The 18,011-nt window shown below is 39.3% G+C and overlaps 1 long non-coding RNA gene across 1 annotated transcript in view; it reads right to left on the reverse strand.

Annotated features, from left to right (window-relative positions):
- Positions 1-2,710: 2,710 nt before the first annotated feature.
- Positions 2,711-18,011, reverse strand: part of LOC136793306 (uncharacterized) — a 106,829-nt gene continuing 91,528 nt past the window's right edge. Inside the window, exon 3 of the long non-coding RNA XR_010838436.1 lies at positions 2,711-2,797. This is a non-coding gene — a long non-coding RNA (uncharacterized lncRNA). The remainder of the gene's footprint in view (positions 2,798-18,011) is intronic.

Consider the following 18,011-nt stretch of genomic DNA (forward strand, 5'->3'; position numbering starts at 1 on the left):
CCTTTGCTTTCTCAGTGATACCATCATCATTCAGCAGCAGCTTCCCATTTACATTCCCAAGGGCACCTTCATCAATGGGCTACAGCTTCACCTTTCAATTCCCCATGATGATATCAATCAGCTGCAGCTTCCCATTTACATTCCCAAGGATACCATCACCAATGGGCCACAGCTTCCCTTTGCTTTGCCAATGATATCAGCATCAATTGGCTGCAGCTTCCCATTTACATTCCCAAGGATACCATCATCAATTGGCTGCAGCCTTCCATTTATATAACCAAGGATACCATCATCAATGGGCACAGTTTCCCATTTAGATTTCTAAGGATGCGTCAAAAATTAGCTGCAGCTTCTGTTTTACATTCCTAAGGAGACCATCATCAACCGGGCCCAGCATCCTCTTTGCATTCCCGATAATACCATCAGCAACTGGCTGCAGCTCTCCTTGAACATCCCTAAGGAAAACGCCATCCGTTGGCTCCAGCTCCCTTCTGCACGCCCACGCTAACCACCAGAAACGGGCTGCAGCTTCCCATTTATAAGCCTAAGCACACCACCATTAATGGGCCACAACTTCTCTCCGGCATTTCTAAGGATGCCATCATATCTGGATGCTGCTTTCCTCTTCCATTCCTAAGGGTATCTATCAATTAGCTGCAGCTTCCCTTCTGCATTTTTAAGGATATCATCATAATTAGTTGCAGCTTCCATTTACATTCCTAAGGATAGCACCATTGACTGGCTGCAGCCCCCCTTTGAACATTGCTAAGGAGATCATCATCAATTAGCTCACCTTCTCTTTTACACTTCTTAGGACCCATCATTAATTAAGTCAACAGGTAGCTCCTCACAGGTCACAACATTAAAACTGCCATCTAACTTTATTATCTGCTGCGGTATCCATGTCCACCTCTTTCCTGGACTGTAAGACTACCTTTCCTCTCCCTGTCTGCAGTGCCATCATACCTACTAAAACCCAGGAGCCTTTTTCAAGTGTCACTTCCCTCATCATCACCAGCCTTCAGAGTCCTGGTACTGCTCTGCTCTTTCAGGATCTTGTGGTTCCCTGCACCAACGTATGGTGATGAAAGAAGTGACCACTGTACTGTCCTTGAGATGTCATGAGACGTGGCCGGTGGGCATTGAACATGATGATCCATTCCAACATTTCTCTCTTTTAAGTCTTTAAGTGCCTTTTTCTACCTCATATCAGGGATGTTCTCTTAATTCAAAGATATTTGATATAGGCCATCAATTAGACATGAAAAAGTAAGTTGCATCCGTAATCCAGCTAACAGGGAATTTGGTGGAATGTAATTTCTATACATCAAACTAAACCAACAGAGAGGACCACATAGAAAGCAGTGCATTGGGTAGGGTGCCAAGAGAAACATGTAGCACAGATGAAATATGCATAACCTAGCGCTTCAAACAGGGTGCTCCCCCTAGGAAGGGACACTTGACCACTGAGGTTAATCCCACAATTAAATGGTATCTTGTAAGTATGGACAAAAAAGTTTCTGTTTATCTTATACATCACATGACAAGGTCTCCATAGGCTGTCTTTATGTTCTTTGATCCTTACGCAGGAAAAGTAAATTTATCTACTGATCAAATATTTGTAATTATCGACACAAAGCATTTCTCAGGCTTGAGTTCGGTATTTGGAATAGAGTGATTCACAAGATAGATGTGGACATGACCCTCACGGTGATCAGTGCGATATGCACTGTTTTGCAGGTAACAGAGGGCACCACAAGGAAGAACATGGGCTCGAGATTTAGATTTGGAATTTGAAGGACATAAAACTTGAAAGCAACACAATTTTCTGCTCCTGATTTAAACAGTTACGCAACTTGGAATAATTTCCTGTTTCTATTAGTATAATTTCCTGTATCTGTGTTAAAATAAAACAAACAAAACAAAATTTTAAAAACCCACCAAGGCCAATCAAAAGTAACTTAGCTGCTTTCTCCACAAAATAGTTCATCTAGGAGGATAAGACTGCATAAAAACCGCACAGAACTAAAACAGCTTACAGAGAGACAGCTTGTTTATCAAGCCTGACTTTGGAATGGCTGGGGTGGTTGAAAGAAGAAATCCACATCTGAAGTCTCTCAGGAAGTTTAACTGGAGGACCTTCATGTCTGCCTGTATGTTTAGCGTGAGGACAGCAACTTGTATTTTATACACCACACTGAGTTAGATGCAATATGCTCCCCTAGTGAAATAGCCGGAGGCCCCTACTGGGATCCACAATGCATTCCTCGGATAGATTTGTCTCTGATGATGCAAGTGTTAGTCTCAGTTTTTATTTTTCCCATACTTCTAGCTTAGACAAGTTATATTTATCATTGGATTTTTATCTACCCGAAAAATAACAATGGCTTTTTCTTTTAATCAAGTATTGTAAATTCAGCAAAGAAAACCTCACATGACATTAGAGAAAAACAACATTGATAAATACTATTCCAGAGTTCAATTTCGTATAAGACTGTTGTTTTTCTCTGCAAGTTTAAGTTGTGTAATTTAAAAACCACTTCAAACCATTTTAAAACGTTTTACCTCATTGAACTCCTCACAGCTGATCCACATGCTAAAAGATGCGCCATGTCCATCATACCTGCTGCCGTCATCAAGCCAGGGTTTCTTAGGAGTTTTAACACTGGGTACAATCCACATAAGGTGCCTCCTGGGCCTTCTCCTTTCCCTCTGCTAAGTTGTGCTGAATTACTCGAGTAGAACCTCCATACAATTTCCTGATGGGATTTTCCTTTTGTAATTTATACATGTGAACCTGTAAAAACAAGATAGAGATTCACATGGACTGACATTATTTATGAAAAAGGGAAAATGGAAACAGAACTTGCATTACCTGGAGACCATAAACATTGTACAGTTTTTTGCACATTTTGATGCTAATTAGATCCGGTGCTTTCCTAAAATAAAGATTGAATTTGTTCACATCACTCACAGAGACGTTTTGCTCTATGGATTTTAAAACTACAATGAAGGGGATTCCCACAGATGGTAATGATGTTTTATACACATATACAAGCCAGTTCATTCAGCTGTCTGATATAAATAATGGACACAAAGAGACTTGCTTTGTCTTGCTTGACTTGCTTGGTCTATTGAAAACAGTGATTTAAAAATACAGAGATAACCAACTGTTACAAGAGATATATAAATTGAGAACAGTTTCCATAATTATAATTATGGGTACCATGCATTGCATATATATTTTGTGCTAAGGGCTTTTTAACATTTTGCATTTAAATAAAGATCAAAAGTAATATATGTAAACACATGTTCTAGTGCCTGGCGCGTTTTAAGGACTCCATAAATGAAGTTTTTATTAGGATAATAGATGCTATCGTTTAATCTACACAAGAACCCTGTGAAATAAGACTTTTAATGCCTCTGTTTTACTGATGGAGGAACTGGACTGAGTGTTCTGACGGGTGACACAGAAATGGTGTGAGAGGCAATTTGATGAAACACCTATAGGGCAGGTGGATCTTATGTGCTGTTCTTTCTTCAGGGAGTAGAGCTAGAGCCCAGGAGAAGCAGGGACCAGAATGCAGTCACTACCTCTTGTCTCTTACCTCCCTGCCTCGCCTCCCATCGGGAGGGCCCCAGCCGACAGAGGCTGCCAGGGCCCTCACGCTGCTGCAGCCACTCGCATCTCTCTGCCCAGGACACACCCTCTAAGGCTCCCAAGGACAGGTTTGTTTTCCTTCTCTTTGTTCTTCTGTCTTTTACCTTTTTCTCTCCCTCACCCCTCTCCTCCTCCTCCTTCATTTTTAAGTTCCCAGAGCTCAGTACATAGTAAGGGCTTCACTTAAAGCAACAACTAAATTAGCTTTCCCTCAAAATTGTACTGGGACTAGCAATCTCCACCTCTGTGTGGTCCTCGGGGACTATACAGCCACATTCCTCCGAGAGTATCGCCACGGGTCACAGAGTGTTACAGCTGGACACTGCAGGGTAAGCCAGGAAGGGACAATGCTGATAGAATGTGTCAAGTCTTTTGGCCCAAATGACCTAACTCTGGTCTTAAGACTGAATAAGCCTCTGTAAGTCCACAGGAATATCTACACTACAGAAAGCCAGAGAGGGAGGCAAAAGAGGGAAAAAACACCTCTTTACAGAGGAATGCCAGCAAATAAATATACAAGGAGTAAAATAATTAGAAAGACCACCATTTTGCAACCACCACTGTAACTGATTGTTTTAAGGAGTGTCAACTGATGCTAAAATCATTCAGTGAAGAATGCTTGCTGGAGAATGGACTATTCACATAATATCAACATATCACAGAACAGAATAATTATTAACTACAAATGGAAAAGGCACTCTTTCAGTAGATAAATCGGGTGGAGAGCACCTTAACAGAGCCATCCAGTGGGACAAACTGACCTTGTCTGTCTCCTGATGAAGACACACTGGGAAGGAGACCAAACATTACCTGTCTAGTTTTATTTCCAAATGTTAGACCAGAACTTACTCATGAGGAAGTAATCAAACAAATGCAGATGTCTAAATATTATAACAGACAAAACTTCCCAGTCTGTTTAGAAACACCGACTCATGAAAGACAAGGAGAGACAGGGGTGGTCTGTAGATAAAAGTTTAAGAAGACTTAATCACAAAACTTAGATAGGATGCTTCACTTCTACAAAAGCACATGTAACAGTCATTACTAGTACAATAGGGAAAATTAGGTTATGAATTCTATATCTTGTAATATTAATATTTAACTTATTAATATTAAATAAAATTAAAATAATGTTAGTGTTGATATCAAGTTTATTGTCTTTGATAATAATATTGGGGGTATGCAGAATGTTTTGTCCTTGGAAAATATATGCTACAGTGTTTGGGGGAAATATGTCATGATATCTGATCATATTTTCAAATGGTTAAGCAAAAGCTGCAAAGTGATAACCGCTGGATCGAGGTAAGGTCACATGGATGTCCACTGTGCCATCCTATCAGGATGGGAGTAGACTGAAAATTTTAATACTTAAAGGATGGAAAATTTTACTGGGGTCATAAGAGGGAGGCATGTTACCGACAAGGAGAAAAAACGTTTAAATAGAACTGAGTTAATGATGTTAACATGATGATGATGTTAGACATGATGTTAATAGATTTCAAATAAAATTTTTTTTAAAATAACAGTTGTATACCTACTAGTATGCAAACATATTCAGATATACTTTAATGTAAAAGGGAAAAAGGAAAGAATGTTGTAGTCAGAATGCTTGTATTTATGTGTAGAAAATAAAACTAACTTTACAATATACTTTTATTTTTCCTCCCAAATAGCCTTCCTCCCAAAGAATCTTCCAAAACCAGCAAAGAGCTCATGAGTCTGGTAAAGGGAAATGGATTTTTAGGGAGAGACAGGAGGGAGAACTTTGATTTTTGTAACTTGTTCATTTTTATCAGATTCCTGTATTCAAATAAATTAAAATTTAAATGATTATTTTGGTATAATTATTATGATACCTTTCAGGACACTTTAAAATAAATCCATACATAAATCTGTTGGGTACAAACTTCAGAAAATCATCAATAAAAATAAACAATATGCAAAGTTTGACAAAGGACTCACAGACTGAAAGCAGGTTTCTGATCAAGAAAAATGATTTTCAAAGTGCATAAGAAAAATAACTGAAAAACTAGAACTTTCTAACCAGCTAAGCTGCTATTCAAGAGGGAAGGTAAAACAGATGTTTTCAAACCAGCGACTCAACACCACACAGGCCTCTCCAGTAAAGACAGTGTCTTACTTCAGCAAGAGATACAAACACAAAAAGGTGTGGGTACAGATTGAAAGAAGTACCTGAAACTGTCCAAGAAAAGTCTGTTAATTTAACTAATACTATGAAAAATGAGAAGGGGGCTGTAAAGCCAACCAAAAAAGGAAAAATATTGTAAACAAATATAAGCAGATAAACTACAAATTTTAATAAACAAGGAAAGCATGCAAGCCCTGGTGTTTGTCCTGAGAGAAAAGCTTAATACATTTATATGTGGTAAGATAATTTTTTGGTAAGTTTATTTGTCAAAAAGTTAAACGTATCCAAAGAATTGTTATACTGGGTTTGCCTGTTCAGTACCACAGCCCTGCCACAAATGCTGCTTGGGGCACTTCCAGTGTGGCCGGTCCAAACGCAGAGGTGCCTTAAATGTAAAATACACACGATTTCAAAGACTTGGTGAGGTGAAAATAGCAACCTGGAAGATCAGTTTTATAAAATTTATTTGTCTCTGAGTTCTTAGAATAGACAAACTATTGTTCCCTGAATGTGAAGGGTAAATTTACTAATAGATTGATGCAATGCTTCTCAAATTGTTTGGATTCAAGACCCCTTTCCAGCTTTAAAGTTTATTAAGGACCTCACAGAGTTCTGTTTATGTTGCCCTATCTATCAACATCGGCTATATTGAAGGTTAAAGAAAATTTTAAAATATGTATTTATGTATTATGTATTTATATACAAATGCATCCATATATGCTATGTTACATATTAACATCAATATATGTTTATAAAAACTGTATTTTTTTTTTCAAAATAAAATAAATGGTGCTGCTTGATTTTGCAACTCTCTTTAACGCTCTTTAATTCCTGGTTGAAGAGAAGACAGCTGTGTTCTCCTATCAACTTCTGCATTCTATCTGCTGTCACACGTTCTGTAGCCTTTGGAAAACTCCATTGTACTTTATGAAAACATGAAGGTAAGAAAGGCAAAGCATATTTTAATTTTATGGTTAGAACTATTTTGACGTCGTGACTCCCTGGAAGGGTTAGAGTGACTCCTGCATGTCGATGAGCCACTTTAAGGGTCACTGACTGTTAGAGTTAAAAATATTCATATTTGGAAACATGTTGGTGTTAAGCCAGCCCTTGGGCAAAACAAAAATGACAGGTTGACTTTATCAGTATTTATTATGCTTCCTTTGATCTCACAGGGATTTGAATAACAAAGTTGAAACCAAAAAGTGTTTTCTCTCCCACAGCCGAAATACAATTGCTTATTGTATAGCAATAAATAACTGGTCTACTTTTTTTCTGTGAGAAATACTCACAAAATTTGAAGGTGAATGTTCTTGAAAATTCCTACTGAAATATTGCCTGTCAACAGGAGGAATATATTTTATTACAAGATGCAACAATGAGCTAAATAATAAAAATAATAACATGATTATAGCATTAGAGTAAAATGAAACAGTAAGTTAACTCAATATAAAACAAAGGCTGCTCACTAAAAAGACTTTCCTTTCTGCATGTTCTTTTTGATAAAATTAAAAAGGTATTTTCCTTTGTATTATTATGCATTTCTAGGAAAATATAGTAAATTTTTATAATCTGCTTAGTCTTGAACATAGGCAATCACATAAAGGTTTAAAAGCAAAAATAAATCAGTCTGGAAAACTATAAAACATTTAAGAATCATAGTTCCAACTTGTGCTTTTTTTTTCCATTTAAAAACTATTAAGAAGGTTAAAAAAAGGCACTTGGTAAATTTTGAGTCTAACATTTGTGCTAATCTGCACCATAACACGGGCAGTACAAAGCATGTTTCATTTGTAAAGAGGAAGCAATTCTTCTTGTCAACTTGGATTTCAATCAATGAACTATAAACATGTGGTGGTACATAACTATCGGCATTTAAAATCATATTCTCCTTTTCAGCCCTTTTTTTCTCTCAAATTTCCACATGGTCACAGAATTTCTGCCATAAAAATATCCTGACTTGCTATTAATACTGCTTAAGAAATGGAGAAAAATGGTACAATGCTTTGGAAAGAGAATAATGCGTGTGCCTCACTAGCTGTTATAGTTTAGTGGTTTCTGCATACAGTAAGGTGTATGTCTCTTCCACCAGTTAGCACATAGCCCTTAAAACATATAAAATGTGATTCCTTTGTTCATATCCTGCTTTAAATTGCTACTGTGCATCATTAATTTTTTAAATATTGTAGAGTACCATGAAAATATTAATAGAAACTCTGTTTTAGAGCTTGATCAACTGGAATGCTTTTCAAATGAGGTTTTCTTATTTATTCTCTGTTCTGTTCTATTCTGAGTTAAACAGCAAATTGAATATTTTTAAAAGATGTGCCTAAATAAATTAAATGAAAAAAATCACATTGGATTGAAAATAACTTATAAATATTGCTGACAGAGCTAGTGTAGTATATTAGGAAAGCATGGTTTCCATGGCCAGGGGTAAGCTGGATTAAACTCTTGGTTTGACACTTCACAGTTCCTGGTGTTTGGCGTTAGCCGCAGTTGCTTAAAGGACAGATCATGCTAATTATCTCATAGGAGAGTCGGAATTAAATGAGGTGACCCACACCGAGTGTCTAGTATATAGTTAACAGTGAATAAAACTACCTCCTCTTTTGTTTTCTCCTTAGTTGACGTCGAAGTAGTTGGGTGAGGATGCCAGAAATCGTGATTAGAGATTGTCTCTTTTTACTAATTAGAGCAAACATAAGAATTTTTAGTTTGCACATAATGACCAGGATTCAATTTAAGCCCTGTTTCAGAAATGTACCTTGAACTTTCTCATTCCCTAAAAAGGCATTTTCCACTAGAACTGGGGGAATTCCACGCTCCTAGACCTAACAAGAGATTTGCATCTCTGAGTCAGATTCTGAACGCATATGGTGGGTGGTCACTCAGTCATCACTTCAGAGAAGCACAAACCCAGAGGCTGAGAACCCAGTAGGGCAGCAGCATCTCCACACAAACCAGGGGGCATTGGATGTTGGCCTCAGAACCACACAGGAGAACCACTGGGGATTGTTCTAATTTGACCATCTTCAGGCAAAAAAGGAGATGATATAGAGAGAGAAAGGGGAAAGGATGAAGTCTTAAGTTGAGGTGAAGAGTAATTTTCAAGGATTCACAGACATTTTTTACAGGATCATTCTGTCCCGTCAGAACTCACCGTCTTTAGCCAACTCATAGTTTGAACAATCAGCAGTCCTGCAGAACGAGTGTGTCGTGTGTGTGTGTATGTGTGACATTCAGTGCTTCCACCTTGCCCACCAGGTAGAGCACAGTCCCTGTGTGAGGCCACCTGAGAGGGTGGCCCTCACCCCCCTCCACCCGGCCAACCTCTCGTGCTGCCACGGTGACCGCCTCACTCTTCAGGATCTATAGGAGCATCTTGTGTGATTCGAGGTGCCCAATCTGTCCCACCACCGAACATTCAACCCTCACCTGCATGTCAGAAAGGGGCCCTAATCTCTAGGTTTACTTAATCACTTTGTGCAAACCTACAATAACATTTTTCACATCAGAGTTAACTCAGCTGACCCAGACTTCTGTCTCCTCACTGGACTGCACATTCTTTAAGGGTCGAGGGCTTCAAATGATCATTCCTGTATCTTCTGTCACAAGGTAGGAGCTCAGAAAGATTAAAAAAAAAAATTCCATTGAATTGAAAGGATAAGCATAATAACAGAGAAACACATACTGTGATGTCTTTGACTACGTCCCTCAGGTTGAGAGCACTGAGTCTGTGCAGGTTTGGAGAGGATGGAGGGGCTACTAGTAAGCAAACCCTGAGCCAAGCGCTCCATGGACCACGTGTCGTGGACTTATCGCCAACAGCCCATGAAGCGGGCACTGCTGCCTTCAGTGCACATGTAGATACATGACGGCGGAACCTGAGGCCAGATGGGTTACTTGCCAAAGGCTCTACACCCTGTGAAGTGGCTGAAACCACGTGGAGACCCAGATCTGTGGGGCTCCAGCATCCGTGCTCTGACGGTTACGCTGTCAGAGTCGCGTGAGCGCTGCCATCCTGAAAGTCTTGGTTGACTCCCAGTCTGCAGTTAACCGCCTTTTCAGCACTGCAATTCATTAACGAATTATGAAGACGGGGCAATTGTCTGCAGCATTAAGTCCTTAATTCATTCCCTCTGCCATCGATTTGTTTCTGCTGTACCTCAAAGTCTCCTCCAGCTGTGAACTGCTTTGACGGTGCATTCAAAGATAGATAAGCTCACTGGGCTGTTAAGGACTGCAGAAGCGCTGTCCTACACAGAAATCTCAGTGCTCACATCCACGCCTGAAATGCACTGTGACATTGCTAGGTCTAGGTCTCAAAGGCAAAGTCATATTAAGGTGATTAGGATAATCGAATGCATTTTACATATATATATGTAAGTATGTATGTGTATATACATATATATGTATATGTACTCCACATTCAATGAAAGAGACAAATCCTGATTATCACAAATATTACCTAAAAAAGAAAATACATTTTTAAAGGACAAAAACATAGAATATAAATGATGCATACAAAACACTGTATTTATGCTTTAGTGAGTGAGCACGTCTTAAGAGTATGTAATGCTATAAAAGACTTTTCTACCCTATTTCTACCCTGTTTAAAACAGTACCTTTGAGAAAACTTCTGAGAGGAAAATAATTTGTCTCTCAAAAACAGTTTCTTAGCATTGCCATAGTTTGCATATTTGGATGCTAGGTGCTTTTGCACATTATGTAAAGCCAAGAATAATTTACTGTATCATTGTCATATTCTTTTCCATATTGTGTTTCAGCTTTATAGGATTACCAAAAAAATACAAATGAATACAAAGAAGAATATATTTCATATGAAAATATTTATTTTTAAAATCTGGATCTTTCTTTTTAAAATGAGCAAAAAAGCAAACCCATTTTTCTGTTTCTATAAGCCTGTGAGAGAGAGAAAGAGGGAGGGGTTCAGCCTGAGAAGGGCGATGATGACTTCGGTGAGGTTCCCACTTGCCGATCTCCTGACCACTTCTGATACATCATCTCAATCGAACCATATTGCAAACATATAGCATATTTTATTAAATAAGTAAAATTAACTATCCTTTCAATAGATTATGCCATCAGATTCAAGACAGCCTATGAAATGTGCTCAAATATTAGCCTGAAGTATTAGCCTGAAGTTTAAAGCTCATACTCTTAACCACTACTTTATATTAAAACCAGTTTTGCCTTATGGGTTTCACCTCAAGAAACTGAACATGTTAGATTAGGTTATCCTTTAACTGATATGTCCATATGGAAAAACCAAAGTCAATAGACCAGGTACATCGTTTGTTCCAATAAAAATGGTACTTTTATATAGTTCAGTTAAATATAACACAGAAAAATGCTTAATGATTTCTAATCTTCCAACTTTTCTCTACCACTTCTGAATTTAATAGACATTAGTCTTAAAATATTCGTGGTTCTCCCACACACACTCTTGGACCATGCAGATCTGCCCTTTCCCCGCAGCTTCCTCACCACGGGCCTCACCCTCCCCTTCAGACATTCCAAAGCCATGCCAGTCTCCCATCAGGAAGCGGGGTCTTTGCCCACCTTCACCTCAAGCTACAGCATCCTGAACGCCCCCGAGGCTAACCCACCTGTTTAGACAGCACTGGACGTGTCGGACCCTCCTCCGCGCTGCAGCCAGTCACGGACAACACCATATGTGACAGAGCTCTCAGTGCCCAGTACAGTGGCTGGATGGAAGGATCTCACAAAAGTATTTCTTTAACTGAACTAGTTAATGAAAAAAATCATCTGGAGATTTTTGGGGACTCTGGAGAAATAGTTTCTATTTGTAAATCTTCCACACATTTTTCTATGAATTTAGATAAGCCAATTGATTTAAATTATATAAATCCTTGATTTAATTGTTATCAAACTAATACATGTCTAAAATGAAGAACTCAATTAGTAGTGAAATTGATTTATCATTAAAAAACACACCTGGGGCTTCCCTGGTGGCGCAGTGGTTGGGAATCCGCCTGCCAATGAAGGGGACACGGGTTCGATCCCTCGTCTGGGAAGATCCCACATGCCACGGAGCAACTAAGCCCATGAGCCACAGCTACTGAGCCCACGTGCCACAACTACTGAAGCCCTTGCACCTAGAGCCGGTGCTCTGCAACAAGACTAGCCACCCCAATGAGAATCCCTCACACTGCAACGAAGAGTGGCCCCCGCTGGCTGCAATTAAAGAAAGCCCGTGCGCAGCAAAGATCCAACGCAGCCAAAACTAAAATAAATAAATAAATTTATAAAAAACAAAACAAAAACCACACCTAACCACAGTTCTTCCTGTTATTTCTCACCACTCCAGCTTACCAGACACAACTGTATTTAATTCTCTTAGCTGAATCGTCCAGTGATTACTCTGTATTTACTTTTTTAAGAGACTTATACTATTCTTTATAGATTCATCAATTTGGGGACATGAATTTCTTTTAAAGAGAGTGACAATGTGGCTCTTTCATGTGCTCTTTGTTTTTGCCATCCTCCTAGTTGAAGCAGATCACTCCATTAGTTAAAACCAGGGTGACTTTTCACTGTGGAGTCTAGTAGTGTATTAAAATTGCATTCACCTTCCTGCAGTTATTTTTCTTGCATTAATAACTACCTTATTTTATTTGCATATTTTCTCATACACATCTTCATGTTCTGTGTATTCCATCTATTCCACTATTTTCTGAGTAAAACATCTTCTTTTCCTGGGAATTCCACATTTTCCATTTTTTTTGCATGAAGCCTTTCTCCAGAATTCTCCAGCTCCCTGCTTCCATATGGAAAGGTCACTCCAAACAGCTACTGCATGGCCGGCAGGGCTCTGCTGAATCCAATTTTCCTGGAACCAATATCTTTCTCTTTCTTGGATTACATCTTTGTTTTGAAAGAGCACATCTTCCAGGGGTTTGTAAATGCCCATACTCAGTCCTGAAGTTTTACTGGAAAATCCTATTCATTTCAATTTCAAAGGATCTGAATAAATCACATTAGTCAGCTCCAGGAAAAGGGAAAGCCATCATCTGGGGACAGAAAGTGCAGCATCTGAAGCACCTGTTCCTGGTCAGCACCATCGTGATCGTTGATGAGAGGATCTGACACCCTTCCTGGAGATGTCCCCCCACCTGACAACCCCACCCTGACAAGCCCCAACACTGAGCAGTTCACACAGGGAAGTCACTACGGTGTGGATGGATTTAGGCTGCAATCATGGTGGCTTGGGTCCATGTGGAGAAAGGAGGCCCATTATATAATGGAAAAAGTACTGTCCGCAGTGTAGATAGACTGGATTTGAATTTGGACTCTTCCTTATTGGCACATACCTTAAACAGGTTTATTCACCTTTCTCCTCAGTTTCTCCACCTTTTAAATCAGTCAACTATACCTATCTCAAAAGTGTGGCAAGGATTAAATAACAGTATATTACATATAGCATAACACCAGCCAGGAACAGGCAGGACTGATGCACTGCAGTCAGTAAGTTAGAGTGTAAGTTCAATGAGGGCAGGTGTTTGGTTTTTTTTAAATTACTGTTATCTCCAGCACCAAGAACAATGTTCAAATTATGCATTTTTTGGTCAAAAGAGTACATTGTTTCACTCTCCTCAGCTTCTTTATCTGTAGAAGATTACATTAGATTATGTTAGGTTAGACTACTGTCTCTAATGGTGAGCCTTCAGGTATTCTAGAAAAGAAGCTTCTTTGTATTCTGGGAGAGTTAATTTAGGATATTGTTTGTCACAGTATCCTAAATTTTAATATTTTTCAAAATAAAATCTCATTTGCTTTTAATTAATTTATTTAAATTTGAATACTGTGCAATTTTTTTAAAGTTAGCTGTTTGAATAACTGGTATAACTACTATAATCATTTAAAAAATCAAAGAAACCAGAGTCAGGGGCTATGCAAAAAATCTTTCTTCACAGACTGCCAACATCTGACAAAAACAACACCTCACACTTGCTCTAAACATATTTGGAATTTATTTTGGAAGTTAATGATCTCTCTTCTATTGAGAAATAATTGTTTAGCTGTGATATCAGTGTAAGACGCAGAATAAAAATAGAGTGCTAAAAGAAGAAACTGCATAAGCTTGAGCATAGCTAGTCATAACCTTTCCATCACTTGTTTAATACTTAAACATGCTATTCTAAGTTATTCAGCTGCTTTAAATTCTGTAATCGTTGTGGTCAAGAAAAGTGATTTGTCACTCCGTGAGGCTGCAAATTATCAACGTATCTCTGTGGTATTTAATCCATCAGGACTACCAGTGATTAACATTAAATCTAGCCCCTATTAATAGTTATGATGATATTGAAAATGTTAATTTAAAGAAGGAATCAGAATTGGAAGCTTTGCTCACTATTGCAAAGCGAATACAGCTGCTCTGCTGAGACACACGCTCCAGAAGTATGTCAGAAACCCAGTGCTGAGAAGTGGGAAGTGTGCTTCAGTGACTGACTGGACCCTGGGAGAAGAGAAACTTCTGGGGTAAAGTAACTTAACTGACTCCAGAGGGAACGGATGGAGAAAGGCCAACTGCTGACAGACCTGTAGGGGACGAGCAGAAACGTCTCAGAGAAAACAGGCTTGCTGTGAGTTTCTGCACGATGCCTGCTGGATCTGGCAGCGTTTGGTTCAAAGCCTTCCAGGACTAAAATGGATTCGCCTTCCCCAGGGCAGTCCCATACAAGAAACACGCAAGCCAGGTGTGCTTCTGACATGAGTCCTGAGCCAAGACTGCCTCCGCCACGGGCCAGGGCTCAGAGGAGGCCTAGGGCGTGGAGCAGGGCTCTAGGAGAGACAGGTTTTATATAGCCACTTGGCATATTTAGACACACCATTCCAGTATCCATGCTATTATTTACTCTCTTCTATTTTCAAAATGCTGATTGCCACCCATACAGTCGTCTGAAAAGCGATGACATAAAAGCTGGCATCCAAATAGCCTTCTCCAAGTGGCGCCCAGGAAGGGCAGCGCCAGTCTGCTGGACTGGTGAAGAAGCACCAGCTGTGGCAGGACGTATCCGAAGTATGTGTCTCAACTTCCCGCGGTCACGAAGGTCACCAGCTTTGACACTATCAAAAGTCCTACTGTCCATATGTTCTCCACTTTATGATCCTAATCCAGATGACCTCTTAGTACCACTTTTTAACAGGTCCCACTCAGGAAAGAACGCACCAAACGCATTCACATTATATTCATCTTTTTTAAAGCAAGTGACAAAGACCCAGAAGTTACTAGTTTCCAGCATTCATGAAAACTCAAGAACATCCTCAGTTTATGTTAAGCCAGAGATGTATTACCGTTAACACATTAACATCTTTCACTACTAAATACTGAAAAAAATTCAAAGTGTTTTTGGGGAAGGTTCGTCCTGGCAATGCTAACTTCCCAGCAGCCTGACACTACTTGTCTTCCATTTCAAACGCAATGGAAAAGCAGACCCATGCCAGGGACCCACCAGGATCCCACAGGAAAGTCATTACCCGATTCAGAGACCTTGACTGTGACACAATGTGGATGGACTACACCCAAAAGGTGGTTTGACGGGTGAACAAATCAAAGAAGGACAACACAGGTGCTGTAGTAGATACGGCTCAGACACCTGAGAAGTGGTGAGGTAAGAGCCAGAGGCCAAGCTGGGGCAGAGGGAGGCCTGAGGGGAACCCCCAGCCCCCAGTGGGGCAGCTGGCTGTTTCTTCGTGTCAGTTACCTGAATCTTATGGCTGGGATGTTGTAGCAAGTGATCCCAGTAGGTTTCATCCCCGGTGTGAGGGAGTGCGACACAGGAGAGTGACTTAGAATCTCACTGAGCCACAGGAAGAGTGGTTTAGGATCGCCCTGGTCTGCCTGCCTGCTAACAAAAAATGTGTATACGTGGTGTGACAGATCTTATGGCTTTCATTTTAAAACTTCAGCCCTGAGACAGGTATGATAATGCAAACTCACTAGTCTATAAAAGAACAAGCTGGATGCAAATTTTGCTTCTGGACACTGAATAAGTTAAAGTTACCTGCTGAGATGTCTAAAGCTTTTAACCAAAATCTGTGGAAGAGATTTTAAGATTTTTCATAGGCCTAGTTTCCAAACTAGCCTTTCTTTTTAATTTCTTTCTGATAAGATTTATCTTGGTTGCTGAAGACCAGGTAGGATGCTTATTTGATAGGGTTTGTTCAAATGGCAAAGAGAAAGAATCCAAGTTCTACCCAGAAGGACTTTTGCTCTGGAAGTCCAGATTTTTACAATATCTGCAAGCCTTTTGACATGAATAGGGGGAAGATTGGTAGAAAGGATAGGCAGGCGGGTGTTGAATTGTTTCTAGAGCTTAATTTCTGTTCTTGTAAAGACTCCATTTGTGAGACAATACAGTTGTTTTTATTTCCTCAAAGAACTGGGCGGCAACCTGAATGGTATGGAGGCTGCCCCATCCAACTATATAATCTTCAATTTGCTTCTTTATACTAGGGAAGATCTTCAACTAAGATGGAAAATTCCCAATTGATCGGTTTAAGATTCTATTTCTGGGAAAGGCAAAACTGTACTTAAGTCCCAGGTTGGTGACTATCCTGGCTTCTTCTTGTTCCCAGAGCCCCAGACTCCGGGCATGTGGCAGCATCCCTCCCAGCTTCACATGGCTTCTCTTCGTTTCTTCACATCATCTTCTTACCGTGCGTGTCTGGGTCCAAATTCTCCCTTTTATAAGGACATCAGTCATATTGAAATAGGGTCCACCCAAAGACCTCATTTTTATCTTGATAATCTCTGTAAAGATCCTATAAAGGTCCAATAAGATCACATTCTGAGGTGCTGGGGGTTAAGATTCCAACACAGCTCTTTGCGAGGAATACAACTGAACCAAACATAGCAATGAGATTTAATTCTGAAAACAGGAATATAAAGGTTAATTTATACATTGTTTGCCTCAGACGTTTCTGCAAGTTAAAAATAAATGTCTTATTATGAACCATTTTAATTTAACTGATGTGTCTCTAATCTTTGTGTTAAATAGACAGAAGCAGGAAATAACAGTTCTTTCCTAAGGTACACATTTGAACAATAACCACATTGCTAAATGTTTTTAATTTTCCCAATTTTCCATCCTTGCTTTTATTTAATATGAAGCATTTCAGCCAACACATCTTCATTGATGTGCCAGGATTTTTTTTAATTTGTGGCATAAAATTATCATACTCAATTACCAAAAGTTAAAGAGACAACTTGAATAGAGATGCAAAATTGAAAAAGAAAAGGCCCACAGAAGCATTTTGTATTTTTAGTCCCCACATTAATTAAAAGCATATTTCTGTTCTCTTAAACACTGCTCTTCTGCCTTAGAGCTACCTGAACTCTTTCTTAGGCTTTTCCATAAGGACCGTATTTCAAAACCTATCATCTCAAATTTCTAGTTGAAATGATTTGTTCCACTAGTATCAGTCATAGTCTCCTGGTCTATATTTAACTGTCTCCAGTCTGACTATCCAATTCTGTCAAGCTCTGTGCTTCACAAAACTATATTTATACTTTCAAGGTTATTAAGGCTTATTTTATATGCCCTGATTTAAACTGACTTTCCCCCAAATCCTAAAGGCAAACGTTCTCGAGAGAATGATTCACTTCCAGACACCTGCCTGGTGTCCAGACGTGAGCTGAGGCATGCTAGAGTGACTCCATTTCTGGAAAGGATGGAAGAGAGAAGGTGTCTGCTGCCTAGCAACACTGTCCTCAGGACCACAGGAGAAAAGCCTCTATGTCAGAGGGACAGTGTCAGTAATTCTGCCGTGCTAGGGACACAGAAGGAAAAATCTACTTTAGCTACCTGGTACAAATCCAGGACATGTAGGTATGTTTGTAGCTATCATGGATTAGACAGTCATATGCCTTCTCAATTGTATGAAGTTTGTAGATGGAAAACAATTTGTATAGTCAAGTTACTTAAAATTGAAATTATCAGGCTCTTCTCTTCTGCTTCTAGCTCCTCATCTTCAAGTTATTTCAGGAGATATTAACTCATTATTAGTAGGTACAGTATGAGGAGTGAAATGCAAATGCTTTTCTCTTACTGAAAGATGTCCTGAAAACAGAACTAATGAAATCCCCAATTTTAGCTAAAATTGGCTGAGTATTTGCATGGTCTGTGGGTGTCATTCAGTTGTGACTGTCAC

The sequence above is a fragment of the Kogia breviceps genome, chromosome 20, assembly GCF_026419965.1.
Source record: "Kogia breviceps isolate mKogBre1 chromosome 20, mKogBre1 haplotype 1, whole genome shotgun sequence".
In the NCBI taxonomy this organism is placed as follows: Eukaryota; Metazoa; Chordata; class Mammalia; order Artiodactyla; family Physeteridae; genus Kogia; species Kogia breviceps.